Here is a 7715-nt window from a genome sequence, read left to right on the forward strand (position 1 = left end):
AAAGCCTGAAGACAGAATTAAATAAAAAAGAAAGCTAATCAAAAATCTTCAAGTAACCAACTCATCTCAGAAAAGAGTCCTGGAGGCATTTGTATTGCTCAAGGAAGAGAGACTAGATTATAGTAAATATTATCCTGAGAAGTAGTGAAAACTGAAAATTATTGGGCCTATCTTTTTCTGACACAAATGGTTATCTAATTCCTTTTTTATCTGTTCTACAACAAAGGCTTTCTTTAATCTTCTTAAGTTTCCCTAAGAACATTTAACTGTGAGGCAGAGAGCCTCGTTCAAGGTCTACCTCCAACAATTCATTCTATTGTATTCACTCAAACACTTCAGCTCAAGTTTTACTTTCCATTATGATAAAGTAACTATTCTAATAATTATTCTCTTTTTCTTAGGACCATTGTGAGATCAAACAGTTATTTGCATGAAAGTGTGCTTGAAAAGCTTAAGAGTAGGCTTTCAGAGACATCAAGGAGGAGGTGGTTAGAGACTCTTGCTCTGCCTCTGGCTAGAATTCATGTCCACCAGCTCTCATGAACCCAAACAGATGTCACCAAGGCTGCCATGCTGGGGAATGTAGCTCCCCAAACCCAGGTTCCTGCTCCTGGGCCCAGAACCTACTGGAAATGTTCCTACAGAGACTGTGACAAGTGGGCCCAGATGCAGTTCAGCAAACATTTCTGTGGCCAAAGCAGTTTCCTGATGCTGTTAGAACAAGCCTTGGACCTCAGGGATTAGACAAAATGATTCAAGATGGAAAAGGCTGATGGAGCAAGGCCATTGGCCAATAAAGAAACTGCCTTGGCCCATTTGATAGGCCAGCCTTTAGGTGGGTGGAGTAAACAGAACAGAATGCTGGGAGGAAGAGGAAGTGAGCTCAGACTCCATAGCTCTCCTCTCTGGGGCAGACGCGATGAAGATCCAAACCAGGATGGACGTAGGCTAGAATCTTCCCGGTAAGCGCACCTCGGTGCTACACACATTAATAGAAATGGGCCAGGCAGTGTTTAAATGAATACAGTTTGTGTGTTGTTATTTCAGGGCATAAGTTAGCCAGGCAGCCAGGAGCTGGGTGGCAGGAATGCAGCCCACAGCTCCCACAACAAAAGGCGATGTAGCCATCAGAAATGATGGTGCCACCATTCTGAAACAGGTTCAAGTATTGACACAGCAATAATAATGCTGGTGGAGCTGTCTAAAGCTCAAGACTTAGAAGTATTGGACCCAGCAATAGTAATGTTGGTGGAGCTGTCTAAAGCTCAAGACTTAGAAGTATTGGACCCAGCAATAGTAATGTTGGTGGAGCTGTCTAAAGCTCAAGACTTAGAAGTATTGGACCCAGCAATAGTAATGTTGGTGGAGCTGTCTAAAGCTCAAGACTTAGAAGCAGGATGACTTGGAACCATGTCAGCAATCATCATTGCTGGCTCTCTCTTAGATTCCTGTACCAAGCTTCTGCAGCAAGGTATTCATCCAAGCATAATTTCTGAGCCATTATAAAAAGCTTTGGAAAAGGGTCTTGAACTTTTTAATGGCATGTCTTGATCTATATGTAACTGAGAAACTGAGAAAAATTTTTAAATAGTGCAACCACTTAATTCAATTCAAAGGCTGTCTCTCAGTCTTCAAATCTACTCTCTCCAATGAGTGTCAATGCAGTGATGAAAGTGCTTGACACAGGTATGGCTATCAGTGCAGATATTAGAAATATTAAAACAAGTTAAAAAGCTTGGTGGAGCAATGGATGCCTCTGAGCTGGTAGTCTGTCCCATTCCAGTGCCAAATAATGCCTTAACTAAAGTTGAAAAGGGTACAATTGGGCTTATTCACTTTCTTTGCTGTTCCTCAAACAGATGCAGATAATCAAAGGGCAATCAGTATCTGACTATGCCCAGATGGATCAAGTGCTTTAGAGAAGAGAGAGCCTATATTTTAAATCTGGTGAAGTAGATTTAGAAAAATGGATGTAATGTCCTTCTCATCCACAAGTCTTAAGATGGTGTGCTTAGTGACATTTCACTACATTTTCTGAATGAGATGAAGGTTATGGTTCTTAAGGATACTGAAAGAGAAGACACTGAGTTCATCTGTAGGAAATCTGGAACTAAACTTGTTGCTAATTTTGACCAGTTTACCACTGACATGCTGGGTTCCCCTGATCTAGTGGAGGAAGCCAATTTAAGTGGCTCTGGAAAACTATTCAAGATTACAAGCCCAGATTGCACAAGCCCACACAAAACAGTTGTAATTTTTGTTCTGATTCTAACAAACTAGTGATTGAAGAAGCTATGTGCTTGCTGGGCGTTGGTGGCACAAGCCTTTAATCCCAGCACTCGGGAGGCAGAGGCAGGCGGATCTCTGTGAGTTCGAGGCCAACCTGGTCTAGCTCCAGCTAGTTCCAGGACAGGAAGAACCAAAAGCTACGGAGAAACCCTGTCTCGAAAATCAAAAAAAAAAAAAAAAAAAGAAGCTATGTGCTCCATTCATGATGATCTCTGTGTAATAAGAAGATAACTCTTATTGCAGGATGTGGTACTCCAGAGCTAGAGTTGGCTGATTACTTATGAACAAGTAGTGTAGAATCCTGCTGTGTTCAGGCTTTGCAGATGCTATGGAAGTCATTCCATTTACACTAGCTAAAAATGCTAAACCCATTTCCATAGCAACAAAACTAAAATACTGGCATGCCCAAGAAGAAAAAACTACGAGCATTAATGTCTCAAATGTTGGAATTTCCCAACATTTTGTTGGATTGATTTCCCAGCTTCTGTTAGTGTTAGTCAGTGCTTTGACCCAAGCAACTGAAACTTTAAAAAGTGTTCTGAAAATTAATGATATACTAAATATGTGATAATCGGCATAAGGCAAGCCATTGGTATTATTATAGACAGAAGGACTGTGGCTGGACTGTAAGATGATCACATTGGTGTTCTTTACTTCTTTTCTGGAAACTTGCTTCTTCAGAGCTTTTGGACATTGTCTTCCAGTAGGCATCTGTTTGAAACTGTACTGAAATGACTTAATGAAAATATTAAATATTTGGTTTTAGTGTTTCTTTCTGCTATGTAGTACTTCATTGCATAAATGTACCACATTTTCCTTATCTGTTCTTTGGTTGAGAGGCATTTAGGTTGTTTCCAGCTTCTGGCTATAACAAACAATGCTGCTATTAACATAGCTGAGCACATGTCCTCATGGTAGATTGAGCATCCTTTATGTATGTACCTAAAAGGTGTATTGCTCTGTCTTGAGGAAGGTTGTTTCCTAATTTTCTGGGAAATGACATCTTGAAATTTGCAGGCAAATAGATGGATCCAGAAAACATCATATTGAGTGAGGTAACCCAGATCCAGAAAGGCAAATAAAATATGTATTCACTCATAAGTGGCTTTTAGACATAAAGCAAAGAAAACCACCCTAAAATTCACAATCCCAGAAAACCTAAACAGTGAGGACACTAAGGGAGACATACATGGATCTATTCTACATGGGAAGAAGAAAAAGGCAAGATCTCCTGAGTAAATTGGGAGCACGGGGACCATGGGAGAGGTTTGAATGGGAAGGGAGAGGAGGGGAGGGTAGCAGAGAAAAATGTATAGCTCAATTAAATAAATAAACAATTTGGTTTCAAAAAAGAATAGCTTGAACCGAGCGGTGGTGGCACACGCCTTTAATCCCAGCACTCGGGAGGCAGAGGCAGGTGAATCTTTGTGTGTTCATCAGCATGGTTTAGAAGAGCTAGTTCCAGGACAGGAACCAAAAGCTATGGAGAAATCCTGTCTCAAAAATCAAAAAAAAAAAAAAAAGAATAGCTTAGTATATCAATGCAAAAATCAATTGAGAGGTGCACTCTATAATTCAAAAAAGGAAGGTCATGTTGGGCAAGTAGACAAAAGTGTTGACTCTTGATTGAGGGAGGGCCTGCTTTTATCCTGTTTGCCCAGCTAACTTTCACCTGAAATAATCTCACAGAAATTGTATTAATTAAATTACTGCTTGGATATTAGCTCTAGACTCCTATTGAATAACTCTCACATCTTGATTTAACCCATTCCTATTAATCTGTGTTCACCATGAGGTCGTGGCTTACCGAGAAAGATTTAACATGTCTGATCTGGCGTCTCCATGGTGGCTCCCTCATTCAGCTTTCTTCCTCCCAGAATTCAGTTATGTCTTCTCTGCCTACCTAAGTTCTCTCCTATCAAGCAGTTTCTTTATTGATTAACCAGTGAAAGCAATACATAAACAGAAGGACCTCCTACACCAGTTGATTTATGATAAGAGGTCAGTCATAGCTTCATGTGAAATACCACTGACTGCTAACACTTTCAGCTCAGCATGTTCAATGGAGAAACTGAATACTGAAATATTTTCAATATATAATTTGTTTTGCACCTCCAGCTATGTTGCCCCAATATCGTGAACGAAAAAATTCTTTACAAATAAAAGTTTTCTTAATAAATGTTCTTCAGGTTCAACACCAAACACAAGAAAATTATAGTTCTGGTTCTTCTTTTTATTTCTGTTTATACTTTTTCTTATAAGTTGGAGAGCTCAATTATTTGTGAACTTCTGTTTCTGCTCTCAGGATCTTAATGTCACCTGCAACTATTAAGTTGGAAGAATGGGATATTTTTCTTTTTTTTATTTGAAAAAAGGTGTCATGTGTCATATAATTCAGGTTTGCCTTAAGCTCACTAGGTAGCTGAGGCTAGTTTAGAACTTCTAATCCTCTGGCCTTCATCTTCCAATTGCAGGGAATGCATCTGTACTCTACCATATCTTGCTGCAGGAAGAGCTAAATTTAACAGCCACAAAGACTAAGCAGTTTTATTTTCTTCCCGTTTCTGTTTGAATTATACCACCTTCCCCTACCAAGGTATCTTATAGAAGTTCATGGCTTCTCCAATCAGAGCCAAGGTGAGGAGGAAGAGAAAGAGGAGGAACAGGAAGTAACACTCAAGTTACTTTTATTTGAAATGTGTCAGTTTGGAAAACAAAATCACAATCTTTAGGTCTAATGTCTTCATCTCCCATGCATTAGGATTACTCAAGATAGAAAGTAGAAGTAGTGAAAGCAGGTCCTGTTCACTTCTTGCTTAGTTTGTTTCAACTTAAATCTCTTCTATTCATTCTTCAACATCTTCGCCACTCATCAGTCAGGATGGTAAAGAATTAGGAGAGAAAGTCTAGTGAAATTACATTGACTTTTCCTAGGACAAGCTGATTATCATAATGGACCTGTTGATCTTTCAGTGATTCATGCACTAGGAATCTGAGGATAGATTATCTAGATACAAGAATCATTTCTGATTGGACTCCTTATTTGTATTTGTTCATCAGATTTTATCATCGTCTTCTACTAGAACTTTCTTCCCCTACTCTGTGGTATTTTCTAGAAAGACCTTTTCAAAGTATTATATATTCATCATTTATCTTTTATCAATAGATTTAAGATGTTCTTTTGTATGTAACTATGTGAATGTTCATGTGTTACATGTTTGTACATGTTTTTGGTTGGGTGGTGTTAGTGGTGGTGGTGGTGGTGATATGTGTGTGTGTATAAAGATAGAAAACAATGTTTATTATTATCTTTTGGGTACTGATCACTATTACCTTCTGAGGAAGCATCTCCTACTCATCTGGAATTCATCAAGTAGACTAGGTTACCTGGCCATTGTGCCCAGGGATCAACCTGTCTCTGCCTCCCCAGTGCAGTACTATACATGTCACTTTGAAGCCAGACAAAAAGACTGAATTTTATACATCACCAAAAACGCACTAACTATGCTTGGTTTTTTTCATGGGGGTTCTAGGGATCAAATTCAGGTTCTTGTGCTTTTTAGGTAATCACTTTATCCACTGAACTATCTTTCTGGATAGCTCATGACTGAGTTTCCTGTCTCTAGACTATTTCCTGTCATGCAACAGGTATTCAATAAATATTGCTTTGTGAGAAGACCACTACATTGATTGGTGCCCATTGTCCATGTAGAATCTCATTAAGTGTGATACAAGATAATCCTGTCCCTTGATATTTTTTGTCAGAATATAAAAAAAAAACCATTAGTTCTTCTAAAAACATTGATGTTTGACATGTGGACATACAGTTATTTTCAAGTCAACTCTCTATAATAAGCAGCAAATCAACTGTAAAATCTTTTAAATAGTGATTTTGAATAATTTTATCAGTTCTCTGAAAATTTCATATAGCCTGTTTTAATTATTTTATTTTCTTAACTCATCCAAGATTCACTCCATTCTCCCTCTCCTACTCAACCAATTTTGTGTCTCGTGTGTGTGTGTTTAATACACTGCTTGTTTCCCATCTGTGCTTCCTGTATGCTCAAACATTCTTGACTTGCTAGGCTACATTCTTGAAGAAAACTGACTCTCTTTCCCAACAGCTATCAACTACCATAACTCCCTGGCTATGGATTGGCAATAACTTCAAGTCATGGTTTGGTCTGGCTTGTGTTGACAGTAGTTTCTGTCCTACCTGGTCCCATAGCCATTCAGTCCCAAAGAAACACACAGAGGTCTACATTAATTATAAACTTCTTGGTCTATGCTCAGGCTTCTTATTAACTCTTCTTATATCTTACATTAACCCATTCTTCTTCTCTGTGTTAGTCATGTGGCTTGGTACCGGTCAGCGAGGTATTCTCATCTTGTACCCATCTCTGGCTGGGTGACAACTGCAGACTGAATCTTTCCTCTTCCCAGAATTCTCCTGTTCTTATTGTCCCACCTCTACTTCCTGCCTGGTTGCCCCACTTATCCTTCCTGCCTGGCTACTGGCCAATTTGCATTTTATTAAAAAAAAACCACAAGAACAAATCTTTACAGGGTACAAGATCATTGTCCCACAGCAGGCTTGACATTGCACAGAACTTGTATGTGCTGCCGCATTTGCTATGAGTCATTGTGCATCTGCCCTTTTGTATTCAGAAAACACTGCTTCCTTATGAACTCCTATCACCTCTTGCTCTGACAGCCTTTCTTTCAACTTTGCTGCAGTGATCCTTGAATCTTGGGGGGAGAGGGACTGGTAAACATATCCCATTTAGGGTTAGTCATTCTGAAGTTTCTTATTCTTTGTACTCTGACCGGCTGTATATCTCTGTGTCAATTACCCGTTAGTGGAATTAGAAGCTTTTTTGATTAGAGTTGATAGATGTTTAATCTATGATCTTAATTGTAGCTCACTAGAAATATGTTTAATACTGGTTGATTTAGCATAAAAACAGCCATGTTATTTCCTCTGGGACCTATACCCTGTGTAGACAGGTTCTTGGCCTCATTACTGGCACCATGTATAGGTCTATCTTGTGAAGTTGGACTTAAATGCAAGTAGAAAGCAGATTGTTACTCCCATGACATTTCTGCCGCATTTGCACCAGTGGTCGTATCTTGACAGCCTAATTTTTTTTTGTTTTTGTTTTACTAGCTGGGTTCATAGCTCATGATTAGTTTTTGTGTGTTTTTGTGTGTGTGTGTGTTTTTTGGTGTGGTAGCATGTACAACAGCCTCTAGTACTATGAGTGTGTGTGTGTGTGTGTGTGTTTTTTGTGTGGTAGCATGTACAACAGCCTCTAGTACTATGAAAGCTAGCCTGAAAGTGCAAAAATACAAAGCATACAGGTCAGCTTTAGCTTGATAGCTCCAAAATGTGTCTGTCTGTCTGCTATCTATCTATCTATCTATCT

The 7715-nt window shown here is 39.1% G+C and overlaps 1 pseudogene; it reads left to right on the forward strand.

The window, feature by feature from the left end:
• The first annotated feature begins 570 nt into the window (after positions 1 to 570).
• On the forward strand, positions 571 to 2857 carry LOC101980565 (annotated as a pseudogene).
• Positions 2858 to 7715: the final 4858 nt, after the last annotated feature.

Source organism: Microtus ochrogaster, chromosome 1 (assembly GCF_000317375.1).
Source record: "Microtus ochrogaster isolate Prairie Vole_2 chromosome 1, MicOch1.0, whole genome shotgun sequence".
NCBI classification, from domain to species: domain Eukaryota; kingdom Metazoa; phylum Chordata; class Mammalia; order Rodentia; family Cricetidae; genus Microtus; species Microtus ochrogaster.